Source organism: Podarcis cretensis, assembly GCF_951804945.1.
Source record: "Podarcis cretensis genome assembly, chromosome: 10".
In the NCBI taxonomy this organism is placed as follows: Eukaryota; Metazoa; Chordata; class Lepidosauria; order Squamata; family Lacertidae; genus Podarcis; species Podarcis cretensis.
The window spans coordinates 8,228,068-8,243,404 of NC_137179.1; the positions used below are offsets into that span (position 1 = coordinate 8,228,068).

General features: G+C 44.2%; 1 long non-coding RNA gene across 1 annotated transcript in view; it reads right to left on the reverse strand.

The window, feature by feature from the left end:
* Positions 1-15,337, reverse strand: part of LOC307225376 — a 299,930-nt gene that overhangs the window by 14,607 nt on the left and 269,986 nt on the right. The gene's annotated exons all lie outside the window — the stretch shown is intronic.

A 15,337-nucleotide genomic window follows, 5' to 3' on the forward strand; every position in this document is an offset into this window, starting at 1 on the left:
TGGTCCTTCTATTCCTCTGCTCCACTGAGCTAGGGGATGTCATACATCCTGGACGTATCTCGATTTCGTCCATCAGAAATAACGTCTGGGCAGACTTTCTAAAAGCCGGTTAAAATGTCCAGGAAAACCTAGACATATATCAGAAGTGATTTATTTTTTTTATTTTTTTGGTGTGTTTATTAAATAATAGCTCAAAAACTTCTTTTTCTTTTTGGTGATTTTGCAGAAAAGCTTTGCCCCCCTCCCAAAAAAAGCTCAACTTTTCCTAACTGCATAGCTGTCAACTTTTCCCTTTTCTTGCAAGGAATCCTATTCAGAATAAGGGAATTTCCCTTTTTAAAAAAGGGAAACGTTGACAGCTATGCCTAACTGAGCATTTCCCTTATTTTCATCCCCACACCAACTGCAGTTTGTTAACCTATGCCCTCAATCACAAATTATTTTTTTATTTATTCCTTTATTCATTCTCCACATTTGACCTTGACGGGGGACTCAAGGTGGCTTACAGGTATAAATAAAAAAATAAATAAGGCCAGCTAAAAACATAGGGGGAAAGCAATAACTAAAAAAAAAAAACCAACCATTAAACAGGGATAGAATTATAAGCACTCAGACACATATACCGTACAGGTAATTACAGTAAAAACAGCACAGCACCAGCCCTTCCACTAAAAGCAGTCTGCTCCCGAAAGCCTTTAAGAAAGTATTCACCTGCTGGCAGAATGACGAGGAGGGAGCCCATCTAACTTTGCAAACACACGTGAACACATTCATTCGTTTATTGCATTTATAGCCCACCGAAATTGGCCGCCTCGCCCATCCCTACACAAAGCCTTTGCTCCCTATAATGAAAGTATTGTGTGTGTGTGTTTACAAAAGGCCACAAAGGTTTGCATTAGAAACAATACAAGCTTGACCACCTTTTCTTCTGTTTTATTGTTATCTGCCAACTTTGTGGTGGTGCTTCCATTCACAGTTTGGTTTTTTTAAAAACTATGAAGAGGAAAAGAATCCAAGAGCCTTTAATCTCATTTTTCCAGATGTTTTGCCTCATCAGGTTTAATTTACTGTGCCGTCATTTTGCCGGCCCTGCAATTTCATTCCTTTTTCTCCGCCTGTCCCAGAGATCTTTAACGGGAGATTTGTAAGGTGTGGAGTGAAAGCGTAACCTACCACAATGGTTATTGTTAAGTCGTTTTCCAGAAAGGAAAAGAGAAACTGGGAGGGAGGGATGTGTTCTGCAAATTGTGGAGGAAACCCCGATCAAAATACTGTAGCGCACATTCAGAATCAGGTGGATTTAATTTAGGACCAGGGTGGGAGCAAATTCTGGCTAAGGATGACGGAAAGGAATTCAACTCAGCTCTCGTTCGAAGGTGAATCTAATCCACCCTTTTGGAAATAATACATCAGCGAAAGCACAACCATCCTTCGCACCAGTATCTTCACAGGGATGTTAAAAAACAAATTACAACTGAATTGAGGTGGTGCTGCAAGTGTTCTAAGGGATCTTACAGAGCTTTCTGTGTGCAGCAGATTTGATCTTTTATCGTTATCTGTACACACACACACACACACACACACACACACACACGATCCAAAAGAAATCCAGGATATTGGTCTATTTTTATTTTTTTTAAATAATATTTATTAAGAGTTTAAAGATTACAAAAAGAAAGAAAAAGAATTAAACAAATCAATATAATAAAATACAAAAACAGAAACAAAAACACTACATGAAACATTGAATTAACAAAACAAAACAAAAACAATTAAAGACACTTCCAATATTTTCAATCTTAACTTTCATTCACTTGTTTCATTGACTTCTTTTTGTATTCCACTTCAATTAACTGTTTCAGCAATTCCTTTCCATCTTCATCTATTTTCTGTCCTGTAATTAATCTTAACATATTCTAACCTTGTTTTTTCCCTTTAATACATTAACAATCTATCTGTACCTAGTTCCTTATAACATTTCTGCCAAAGCCATATAACTTCATTCCACCATTTTTCTATAGCTCATTAATTTTACAATATTTCTGTAAATAATCTTTAATTTTTTTCCAATCTTCTTCCACCGACTCAAAAGAAATCCAGGATATTGGTCTAGATTACCCTTTCCTTCTCTACAATTCTATGAAGCTGTGCAAAGCAGCTGGGGCTATAAGCAGGGAGCTGCCTATTTAAAAACAGGTAGATCAGTAACATTTTCTACTCATCAGCTACATTCCGATACTGATAATATATGTGTGTCTTCGGTGTGACAGCCCTTGAGATATTTGAAGATGGCTATCATATCTCCTCTCAATCTCATCTTTTCCAGGCATGCCCAGCTTCTTCAACTGTTCCTCATCAAGCATGGTTTCCAGACCCTTCATCATCTTGGTCTCCTTCCTCTGCACACCTTCCAGCTTGCCAACATCCTTAAATTGAGGTGCCCAGAACTGGACACAGCTTATTACTGTAATAAACAAAAATCTGCCCTTTTCCCCTTATGGGGTATCCAAGAGCCCATATAGAGTCCTTACATAGGTTCCCTATTGGTAGGAGAAAATAACAGAGGCCAACCAGAGAATATTGAGAAGCAAAACAGCTAGTAAGCCTGATCTTTATTGATCTGTTGCAACATGGTGCCCCCTTCACACAGAAGAAGAAGGAGGAGGACCCAGAACAAAGGTGTGTCTGCCCTTATATAGACATTTTAAATTGCCCGCCTTGGAGTCCTAGACCAGCTCCAGAAACATCATACCTACATCACAGAAAGGGCTAAAGCAGAAACCTGAGTGGGTTGTTTACCTCATAATCTGAGTGGGTTGTTTACCTCCTGTCTGGCAAGTTACCTGTTAATGCTTACTTGATTGGATACCCTGGGGAGCCTGGCCAGTCTTTTGTAATGATAAATACTTAGTTCCTGAGCCAAGTCACAGGCTCACCCTATTCATACACAGACATACCCTTAAGACAGGATTTGTGAAGGAAAAGACAATGGGGAGGCTTTTCCATTTGACTTTGCAGAGAAAACACCTGGTCAGTTTGGGAGTCAAAATAGCTTCATGGCTGCTCTCCTGTGCAGCTTCAGACATGTGGTTTATATATTTATGTACGTGTTTGCTTGGTATATTTATGAACCTTTATTATATACATAAGACCTTAATTTTTATTATTTCATTACTTTTTCCACTGGACCCACTTTTTAAAACAACTGGGGAGACCCTAACTGCACCCTTGCTTTGCACAGCCCTTTTACTCTGGTGGTACAACCATCTCCAGCGGAAACGGACACTTCATCCAAGGACTTGATATGTGCCTGGCTTAGAAGCCTCTTGAACCACAGGACCAAAGGATCTGTGGTCAGTTTCATGAAGTGATCCCAGATCCTTTTGCCCTGTGGAATAGTTTCGGAGCCGGCCCTCCCACCAACACCCCTGGATGCCTTGCGATTAAACCTAGAGGCTGCTGCAATGTAGGCAACAGATTGTATTAAAGATAAACAGATGTTGGCAGATAGAGGAGCCAAAGGATTCTGAGCACAGCCTCGTCTTATCTTGGAGAGCATTAAATGGATGGCTTTAAACCCAGAGTTCAAACAACAGTCAGAGGCCTGCTGTATCTCATACTGCTTTGGGAGGTCTTGAGCCCCTTAAAACAGACGAATAAGAGGGTTAGTGGTTTGAAGGCAATGGCAGAGATGGGTTTCTGTTTGCTTCTCCTAGCTGCAGAGCAGTCGACTCTGTTCCTCAGACCACCGCCATTTTTTAATGGTCAGTGATGGAATTAGGCATATGTGGGAACCGTCTCCATGATCTCCACAGACAGGGAGCCTTGTGCCTTTAAAAGAAAAAGTCCTCATGTGCACTGATCACAGGCAACAGAGAGAAAACGGCACAAACTGAAAACTGAGGCACAGCAGGCACCTGCTGTTGTTGTTGTTTAGTCATTTAGTTGTGTCCGACTCTTCGTGACCACATGGACCAGAGCACGTCAGACACTCCTGTCTTCCACTGCCTCCCGCAGTTTGGTCAAACTCATGCTGGTAGCTTCAAGAACACTGTCCAACCATCTCGTCCTCTGTCGTCCCCTTCTCCTTGCGCCCTCCATCTTTCCCAACATCAGGGTCTTTTCCAGGGAGTCTTCTCTTCTCATGAGGTTGCCAAAATATTGGAGCCTCAGCTTCAGGATCTGTCCTTCCAGTGAGCACTCAGGGCTGATTTCCTTCAGAATGGAAAGGTTTGATCTTCTTGCAGTTCGTGGGACTCTCAAGAGTCTCCTCCAGCACCATAATTCAAAAGCATCAATTCTTCAGCAATCAGCCTTCTTTATGGTCCAGCTTTCACTTCCATACATCTCTACTGGGAAAACCATAGCTTTTACTAGGTACCTGCTAGTTCCAAAATAAATTCTGTAAGAGCAAACAAAATAAAAAAAAAATCCAGTAGCACCTTAGAGACCAACTAAGTTTGTTATTGGCATGAGCTTTCGTGTGCATGCACACTTCTTCAGATACACTTCTTCTGTAAGAGCAGTGGAAGAGAATCTCAGGCAAAGCCAATCCACTGAGGAATCTTATTTATTTATATTTATTTATTTATTTATTTATTTATTTATTTATTTCCTGCCGTTATACTCCACCTCTTTCTCCAAGGAACTCAAAGTAGTGTGCATGGTTCTCCCTGTGGGAATGTTCCGGGTGGCAGGAGAGGCTAGATTGTTTATCAATATTCTTTCTAACTTGCACTAGCAAGTTCCTTTACTTAGCAGACTGCATTCCCCTTTACACAGCAGAAAACTAGTTGCAAACTTGTGTGAGTTTCTTAAGACAATACGCAATTCAACCTGGCTTGTCCAGATTGAAATGTGTTCTGATATTTTCCTGGTAAGAGCCCTTTAAAGGTAAAGGTAAAGGTACCCCTGCCCGTACGGGCCAGTCTTGACAGACTCTGGGGTTGTGCGCCCATCTCACTTAAGAGGCCAGGGGCCAGCGCTGTCCGGAGACACTTCCGGGTCACGTGGCCAGCGTGACATCGCTGCTCTGGTGAGCCAGAGCCGCACACGGAAACGCCGTTTACCTTCCCGCTGGTAAGCGGTCCCTATTTATCTACTTGCACCCGGAGGTGCTTTCGAACTGCTAGGTTGGCAGGCGCTGGGACCGAGCAGCGGGAGCGCACCCCGCCGCAGGGATTCGAACCGCCAACCTTTCGATCGGCAAGCCCTAGGCGCTGAGGCTTTAACCCACAGCACCACCTGCGTCCCTTTAATCCCTCATAAAAGAATGAAGACACCACAGTCTTATTCATAAGCAATATAAAGAAAGTTTACTCACGATCAGGCAGAGCAGTGTGATCCCTGAAGGCAGGCTTAAGACTTAAAGTTACAAGCATACACAAACAGGTTTACCCCATATGTGGGTTGACCTACTGACTGCAATTAGAATCCGGGAAGTTTGCAGGATGAAAGGAAGATGGAAAAGAGAGAGAGTGGCAGCATGCCTTGACCTTTTACCAGGTCTGGAAAGGTCACGCCCACCCACTAGTCACATGCAAGGAAGGATGCTCCAGCCCAGGAGGAACAGGAAGTTTTGACTGGCTGGACCAAGCATCCCCCTGCATGTTCCCTCTAGGAAAACAAGGAATGTTGTATTTGACTGCTCCCAGTGGATTACATCGCACACTCCCTGTTATATACTAAGCTTGGGTCCTAGAACAATAGGTAAGTAGGATCCTAGAATGCAACAACTGATTGGCCTGCAGGAGAAGACCAATCAGGCTCCAGGAGGAAGTTCATCAGCCTATTAGGCTGGTAGGTTCGTAGAATGCAACAACTGATTAGCCTGCAGGAAAAGACCAATCAGGCTCCAGGAGGGAAGCAGAATCAGCCAATCAGACGGGACTCATTGTGTAAATAATATATATAAAAGCCTGAGGTTTGGGGGGCAATTCAATCACTGTTTTACGAGCTGCAATAAAGAGCATGAAATCACTACAGGACTCTGTGTATATTTCACTCCCGTCTCCTAATTTAATGCCCACAACAATCCTGCTAGGAAGGTCAGGCTGAGAGACAGTGACTGGCCCAAAATCACCCACTGAGCTTCATGACCAAGTGGGGATTTGACTAGAGTGTCTGAGTCTGACACTCTAACTCAGTGGTCAGCAAACTTTTTCAGCAGGGGGGCCGGTCCACTGTCCCTCAGACCTTGTGGGGGGCCGGACAATATTTTTTGGGGGGGAAATGAACAAATTCCTATGCCCCACAAATAACCCAAAGATGCATTTTAAATACAGTGGTACCTCAGGTTAAGTACTTAATTCATTCCAGAGGTCCGTTCTTAACCTGAAACTGTTCTTAACCTGAAGCACCACTTTGGCTAATGGGGCCTCCCGCTGCTACCGCGCCACCAGAGCACGATTTCTGTTCTCATCCTGAAGCAAAGTTCCTAACCTGAGGTACTATTTCTGGGTTAGCGGAATCTGTAACCTGAAGCGTATGTAACCTGAAGTGTATGTAACACGAAGTACCACTGTAAAAGGGCACATTCTACACATGTAAAAACACCAGGCAGGCCCCACAAATAACCCAGAGATGCATTTTGAAGAAAAGGACACATTCTACTCATGCAAAAACACGCTGATTCTTGAACCATCCGCAGGCTAGATTTAGAAGGCGATTGGGCTAGATCCAGCCCCCGGACCTTAGTTTGCCTACCCATGCGCTAACCTGTGCACCACAATGGCTCTCATTACCAAATGGAGTGTGTACCATTTTTCACCTCTTGCTCAGGACTGAACAACATTCCAAATGCAGTCATACCATACATTTGTACAATAGTTTTATTTTTGATCCCCTTTCCTAACCATCCCTAACTTTGAGTTCGCCTTTCCGACAGCTGCCATACACAGGGTTGGCATAATTGCCAGTCTTCTGCACCACAATCCCAAGATCTCGTTTACCTAGTAAAAGGCACATGACCAAGACATTCTGCGCTGTGATATGTTGGCCATTGCTCTAGTAGATAACAGAACAAAGGGGTCTGGAAGTTGATCTGGGATTGGGTTAAATTAAGCTAGAAGGGGCTTGGGAATAAATAGGAACCCTTAGGCTCATGTTGCAAGAAGCGAAAGACCTGTTTCTTTTTCCCCTGGACTTCATTAGCATCACTGTTTCCTAGCAACGACTTGCACTCTCAAAAAGATTAGCTAGATATGTGCGGATGAAAACTTGCTCTCTGCGGAGAAAGGGAGGAACCTGAAAGGTGAGTTTTCCACCTAGGTTTCTCTGCCATCTGCCAATCCTTTGTGATATAGTGGTACCTTGGTTCTCAAACTTCATCAGTTCCAGAAGTCCATTCCAAAACCAAAGCGCTCCAAAACCAAAGCATGCTTTCCCACAGAAAGTAATGCAAAACAAATTAATCCGTTCCAGACTTTTGAAAACAACCCCTAAAACAGCAATTTAACATGAATTTTACCATCTAACGAGAAGACCATTGATCCATAAAATGAAAGCAATAATCAATGTACAATGCATAACATAATGTATAAAATAAATAAGACAGTATTGTAGATAAAAATGAGGGGGAAAATTTTTTCTTCCCTGCACTGATGATAGTCATTGTTTGGAAGGGGGGCTTTTATCCATTTCCGCAGTCACACAATCAATCAATCAGTAGCTGAACTGGGTTCCACACAGTCAAAAAAACAAATTATCCGAAAAAGCCTCAAAAACAAAAACACAAAATAAATAGAAAAAAACAAAAGAGGCAAACTTAATCCATTCCGGAAGTCCATTTGACTTTCAAAATGTTTGAAAACTAAGGCACAGCTTCTGATTGGTGCAGGCGCCCCAGAAACAATAGCCGACAGCCTCATTGGATGTTTGGCTTCCGAAAAACGTTTGAAAACCGGAACACTTACTTCTGGGTTTTTGGACTTTGAGAATCAAAGCGTTTGAGAACCAAGGCATTTGAGGGCCAGGGTACCACTGTATAAGGACATCGGCCTGCTTTATACGGAGTTCCACTGGTCTATTTAGACCAGAAACTTCTACTTTGGCAGGCAGGAGATCTCCAGGGTCTCCATCTCCAGGGTCTTCAGGACTTGCCGAGGACATTTTGCTGCCTAGAGCAAAGGACAAGATGCATGCCCTCCAACATGCTGAGCCCCAAAACAGGGACACACATCTTCCCATCGTGTTATTGCATGAGAAGCACTTTTTCAGGGAGGTAAAAAGGTAAAGGAACCCCTGACCATTAGGTCCAGTCGTGACCGACTCTGGAGTTGCGGCGCTCATCTCGCCTTATTGGCTGAGGGAGCTTCCGGGTCATGTGGCCAGCATGACTAAGCCGCTTCTGGTGAACCAGAGCAGCGCACGGAAACACTGCTTACCTTCCGACCAGAGTGGTACCTATTTATCTACTTGCATTTTGATGTGCTTTTGAACTGCTAGGTTGGCAGGAGCAGGGACTGAGCAATGGGAGCTCACCCCGTCGCGGTGATTCGAACTGCTGACCTTCTGATCGGCCAGTCCTAGGCTCTGTGGTTTAACCCACAGTGCCACCCGTGTCCCTTTTTTCAGGGAGGGTTCTCATGCAAAATCATGCGAGAATCACTGCTCCCAAAATGACCACCATGACCTCGTGGAGGGGGTGGGATGGGATATCCCGTTTTTTCTGGGACACTTGCCGGATATGCATGATGTTTCATCCCCCACCCCCGATGCACCCATCCTTTCATGCACAGAAGCCAACAAGCTTCTGGATTGTTGAATCCTTTCTTCAAGAGGACACAGGAAGTGCCTCTTACTGATTCAGCCCATGGATCAATCTAGCTCACTATGGTCCACAGTGACTGAAGAAGAGTTTGGACTTGAAATCCCGCCTTTCACTCCCCTTAAGGAGTCTCAAAGCATCCAACATTCTCCTTTCCCTTCCTCCCCCACAACAAACACTCTGTGAGGTGAGTGAGGCTGAGAGACTTCAGAGAAGTGTGACTAGCCCAAGGTCACCCAGCAGCTGCATGTGGAGTAGCAGGGAAGCGAACCCAGGTCCCCAGATTACGAGTCCACTGCTCTTAACCACTACACCACACTGGTGGTAGATCTTTAGGGTTTCAGGCCATAAGTCTTTCCCAGACTTACATAAAGATTCCCAAAGGCATCTGATTGGCCATTCTGAGGACAAGATGCTAGACTGGATGGTTCACATAGCTGTAGGCACCTTCGAGGGTTTATTTAAATTAAAGCAATGCCAACATCTAATAAATCAAATCAAATCACACCACGTTCAGATGTAACACTTCAGACTGCAGGTTAGGACTTACATACAAGAAAGCTCAATTTATTATTTTTTTAAAAAATAAGACCCTCACATTCTGGCCCTTCCTAAACCACAATTCCCCCTCCATATGAAAATAAAATTTGGATTACTACTACTTCCTTATGACCACCACTACTCCTAAAAATCAAAATAGATGGATTGATGAATATTAGAGCATTAATTTCCTGTGTGCTCATCGGTGCAATCTGTCCTGAAAAATGTTACTGGAGGAAGGGGCACCCAATGAGTGGAATGAGCTCATCAGATAGCGTTAATGATGGTGTTAATGAGGTATGGAGATCCCTGATTTATACTAAGCTCTTCAAATAACAAATGTCAACCAGATTTTCAGATGTCCCAAGAAAAAGATCACATACACAAGCCAAATTCCCTTGTCTCCTTCCCACTATTTCCCCCTACCCTTTAACTCCTGTATGACTTCCTGTGAAGGTTCTGTTCATGCATTTGTATATTGAAAAGTGTTGCACTTTTAATCATGCCTCATATTACCCTTCAATTTATATTTATTGTTTCTTCTTCTTCTTTGTGTCTTACTCTGTGCACTTGTAATTTTGTGCTCTTTATTTTTCAGTAAATCATCATCATCATCATCATCCCAATATATTGCCATCAATTACAAACGGAATGTAGCAGTGGATGGTGTGGTGTTGCAGATAAAAGGAGTGCATAACAGGAGGGAGTGATAGCTATCAACAGGCTTGTCTTCTATTCTATTCTATTCTATTCTATTCTATTCTATTCTATTCTATTCTATTCTATTCTATTCTATTCTATTCTATTCTATTGTGTGGCTTTGCAAAGCCCAGGGTTTCTGCTCCAAAATGTGTGGTAAAAACATTCTGAGATGTGACTTCAGCAAATTCCTTAAGAGAGGGAACTGGTTTCGGGGTATGAAGTCATCCAGTCGACTCTCCTGTACCCACCAATCCACCCATTCAAAGTAGCGTAGAAACGTAGAACCAGCTCTACAATTCTATGATTCTTTTGCCAAGGCCAAGGTTTGATGTGTGTTACTGTCCATTAATTCAGAGCATCCACAAAGGATGAGTTTTGTTTAAGTTTAAAAACATTTGCCAGCTTAAGATGTACACAAATTAATGATGATGATGGTGATGATGATGATGATGATGATGATGATGATGATTTATTTATTCCCCACCCACCTGGCTGGGTTTCCCCAGCCACTCTGGGCAGCTTCCTGCAAAATATTAAAATACAATAACCTATTAAACATTAAAAGCTTCCCTACACAGGGCTGCCTTCAGATGCCTTCTAAAAGTCTGGTAGTTGTTTTTCTCTTTGACATCTGGTGGGAGGGCGTTCCACAGGGCGGGTGCCACTACCGAGAAGGCCCTCTGCCTGGTTCCCTGTAACTTCGCTTCTCGCAGTGAGGGAACCGCCAGAAGGCCCTTGGCACTGGACTTCAGCGTCTGGGCTGAACAATGGGGGTGGAGACGCTCCTTCAGGTATACTGGTCCAGGGCCATTTAGGGCTTTAAAGGTCAGCACCAACACTTTGAATTGTGCCCAGAAACCTACTTGATTGATTGATTGATTGATTGATTGATTGATTGATTGATTGAATGGTCGTATTTATATCCCACCTTTCCCTCCAAGGAGCTCAAGGTGGGTATACTTGCTCCTCTATCTCCTTCCTCAGTTAATCTTCACAACAACCCTGGGAGGTAGGTTAGGCTGAGAGATAGTGACCTGCTCCCAAGGTCACACAGTTAGCTTCACAGCCGAGAGGGAAATTGAATCCCGGCGTTCCGACACTCTAACCGCCACACTGCAGTGGCTCGGAAAATTAATTGCAAGCAACTTGAAAGAAAAGGCATACTTTGGGGGATTTTATTTTGTGAGAATGAAAGATATTAATAGAAGACGATGAACCGTGGAGTACTGAAAGGTGTAAAATAAACAGAATATTTCACAGGATAACAAGAGAGAGGGGGGGGGGAAGTGACTCACTTTCACAAATATTTGGTTTTAATTAGATTTGAATAGCAATCCTCCAGTCCAACATTGATGTCCTGTTTGCAGACAATTTGTCAGTAGCCTATGAATGTAGGTGTTTTCCACCCCACACACCAGCAGTGGCAACCATACCTGTTATTCAACATCTTTATCAACGACTTGGATGATGGACTCAAGGGCATCCTGATCAAATTTGCAGATGACACCAAACTGGGAGGGGTGGCTAACACCCCAGAGGACAGGATCACACTTCAAAACGACCTTGACAGATTAGAGAACTGGGCCAAAACAAACAAGATGAATTTTAACAGGGAGAAATGTAAAGTATTGCACTTGGGCAAAAAAAAATGAGAGGCACAAATACAAGATGGGTGACACTTGGCTTGAGGGCGGTACATGTGAAAAGGATCTAGGAGTCTTGGTTGACCACAAACTTGACATGAGCCAACAGTGTGATGCGGCAGCTAAAAAAGCCAATGCAATTCTGGGCTGCATCAAAAGGAGTATAGCATCTAGATCAAGGGAAGTAATAGTGCCACCGTATTCTGCTCTGGTCAGACCTCACCTGGAGTACTGTGTCCAGTTCTGGGCACCACAGTTCAAGAAGGACACTGACAAACTGGAACGTGTCCAGAGGAGGGCAACCAAAATGGTCAAAGGCCTGGAAATGATGCCTTATGAGGAACGGCTAAGGGAGCTGGGCATGTTTAGCCTGGAGAAGAGGAGGTTAAGGGGTGATATGATAGCCATGTTCAAATATATAAAAGGAGGGAGAAAGGTTGTTTTCTGCTGCTCCAGAGAAGCAGACACGGAGCAATGGTTCCAAACTACAAGAAAGAAGATTCCACCTAAACATTAGGAAGAACTTCCTGACAGTAAGAGCTGTTCGACAGTGGAATTTGCTGCCAAGGAGTGTGGTGGAGTCTCCTTCTTTGACGGTGGAGACCTCCGTCTTTAAGCAGAGGCTTGACAACCATATGTCAGGAGTGCTCTGATGGTGTTTCCTGCTTGGCAGGGGGTTGGACGCGATGGCCCTTGTGGTCTCTTCCAACTCTATGATTCTATGATTCTATGATTCTATGATTCTGTGATTCTATGATTCCATGATTCCATGATTCTATGATTCTATACCTGCTGTCCCAATGTTGTTTTCCTTTTTAGGCAAATGGATTAGAGCAGGACAACAGCTGGGAGATGTAGACTGATTTATGTATCCTTGTTTTGTAAACCTTCGTGCCTCTGGATAACACACACACACACACACACACACACACACACACACACATAACTTTGCTCCTCTGTAACTCTCACTGCATTCTGTACAGAGCAGAATTTCAGGACGGTTTTGTTTTGCTGTAAGTTTAGCCATCAAGAAAACATCGAATCAAGGATCTTAAGAGTGAAATCCCCAGCAATCCATCTGTCAAGGCGCCTATGCCTAGCCTTGGACAATTCATGCCCCAAGACAGATGGCTGACTTTGGAGAGGCTGGCAGGACAGATCCATTAGCGAGTTTAAGCCCAAAGCGCCATTTATCTTGTAGCTTCCTCCAGAAGACACTGCTGATGCAACAGATGTTCCGGCACCTTCTGACAGGGACAGAACGTCACAGAGCTACCGCTCAAAGTTTTGGAGCTGGTTGGAAGCTTTCCCATCAGAATGAAATTGCTCTTTGGAGAACATAAATCCATGGGGAAAGATATTTTCCTAGAAGCGCAAATGCCTTCAAAGTTTTTGGGAACTTCCAGTCCGTATGGTCCAGATGTGCTGGGGGGTCCAGCAGGCATTCATCACTGCCAGCGTGCACAGCTGTTAGAAGTGAGGAGAGGAACAGCATAAGTTCATCAGGATCAGTGTAGTCTATAGCATATGCGCTGCTGGGGTGCAAAGATCTGCCGAGCACCCCCAAATTTAGTTTAGCCCCCAAATTAACTTTTATTATGCTTATGTCAGGCACCACACTTATCTCTTGTTTATGAAAAAAGGGAGGGAAAAGAAATAAACTTTTTTATTTGTTCATTTATTTACAATACACTTATACTTAAGTATACAACACCACCACACTTGAACTTATAAGTATTGTTTAGGCACCTACTTAGGAGAAACAACAAGGGACGCGGGTGGTGCTGTGGGTTAAACCACAGAGCCTAGGACTTACTGATCAGAAGGTCGGCAGTTCGAATCCCCGCGACAGGGTAAGCTTCCGTTGCTCAGTCCCTGCTCCTGCCAACATAGCAGTTCGAAAACACATCAAAGTGCAAGTAGATAAATAGGTACCGCTCTGGGGGGAAGGTAAACGGCGTTTCCGTGCACTGCTCTGGTTTGCCAGAAGCGGCTTAGTCATGCTGGCCACATGACCCGGAAGCTGTACACCGGCTCCCTCGGCCAGTAAAGCGAGATGAGCGCCACAACCCCAGAGTCGGACACGACTGGACCTAATGCTCAGGGTTCCCTTTACCTTTACCTAGGAGAAACAATAGTCGTGTCAAAGGTGCCGCTGCCCCTGCCGCCACATGCCAGCACAGCTCAATACAATATGTAACATAATATTTTGATGTAAGAGTTAATTTTGCTTGCACAGTGGCATTCTGAATGACAAGTGTCACTGCTGGCACAGCGTGTCTTTGGTAAATGAGCGCACAAAGGCGAAAGTCCTTTTGTGAAATTATAGGTATAAAAAGGAAAAGGTTCAGAGTGAGGGGGAGGCAGTCTCCACCATTCCTCCCCCTCTGCCCAGTCCCTTACAGCACCTAGCTGGGAACATAAGAACATCAAAAGAGCCTGCTGGATCAGGCCAATGGCCCATCTTGTCCAGCATCCTGCTCCCACAATGGTCAAACAGTTGCCTGTTGGAAACCTGCAAGCAGGTTTGGACACTAGCACACTGTGCAGGCAGAGCATAGCCCTCAAGGCTAGTAGCTACTGATAGCCGTCTCTTCCATAAATTTGTCTAATCTTCCTTTAAAGCCATCCAAGTTGGTGGCCACCACTGGCTCCAAACCCTTTGACACGTAGGATGTATATGTCTAGGACCCACCTTTCTCTGTGATTGTAAGTAAAGCTGTTTTTAATATTGTGTTTTAATTGTGGTGCTGTGGTCTAAACCACTGACCCTAGGGCTTGCCGATCAGAAGGTCGGCGGTTTGAATCCCCGCAACAGGGTGAGCTCCCGTTGCTCTGTCCCTGCTCCTGCCAACCTAGCAGTTCAAAAGCACGTCAAAGTGTAAGTAGATAAATAGGTACCCACACATACACACACATATGTGTGTATGTTTGTCTTGATAAAATGTGAAAATTTAATAAAAATTTTATTAAAAAAAAAAAAAGATAAATAGGTACCACTCCGGCGGGAAGGTAAACGGTGCTTCCATGCGCTGCTCTGGTTTGCCAGAAGCGGCTCAGTCATGCTGGCCACATGACCCGGAAGCTGTACACCAGCTCCCTCGGCCAATAAAGCAAATGAGCATTGCAACCCCAGAGCCGTCTGCGACTGGACCTAATGGACAGGGATCCCTTTACCTTTTTACCTTTAATTGCTGCAACCTTCACAGGGACCTTCCCAGGACCCACTCTGTCTAGCCAGAGTGGTGCATGCTCTGGTTATCTCCCGCTTGGCCTACTGCAATGCGCTTTATGTGGGGCTACCTTTGAAGGTGACCCGGAAACTACAATTAATCCAGAACGTGGCAGCTAGACTGGTGACTGGGAGTGGCTGCCGAGACCACATAACACTGGTCCTGAAAGACCTACATTGGTTCCCCGTACATTTCCGAGCACAATTCAAAGTGTTGGTGCTGACCTTTAAAGGCCTAAATGTGGCCCAGTATACCTGAAGGAGCATCTCCACCCCCATCGTTCAACCGGGACACTGAGGACCAGCTCTGAGGGCCTCCCTGTGAGAAGCGAGGTTACAGGGAACGAGGCAGAGGGCCTTCTCAGTAGTGGCACCCGCCCTGTGGAACGCCCTCCCATCAGATGTCATGGAAATAAACAACTATCTGACTTTTAGAAGACATCTGAAGGCAGC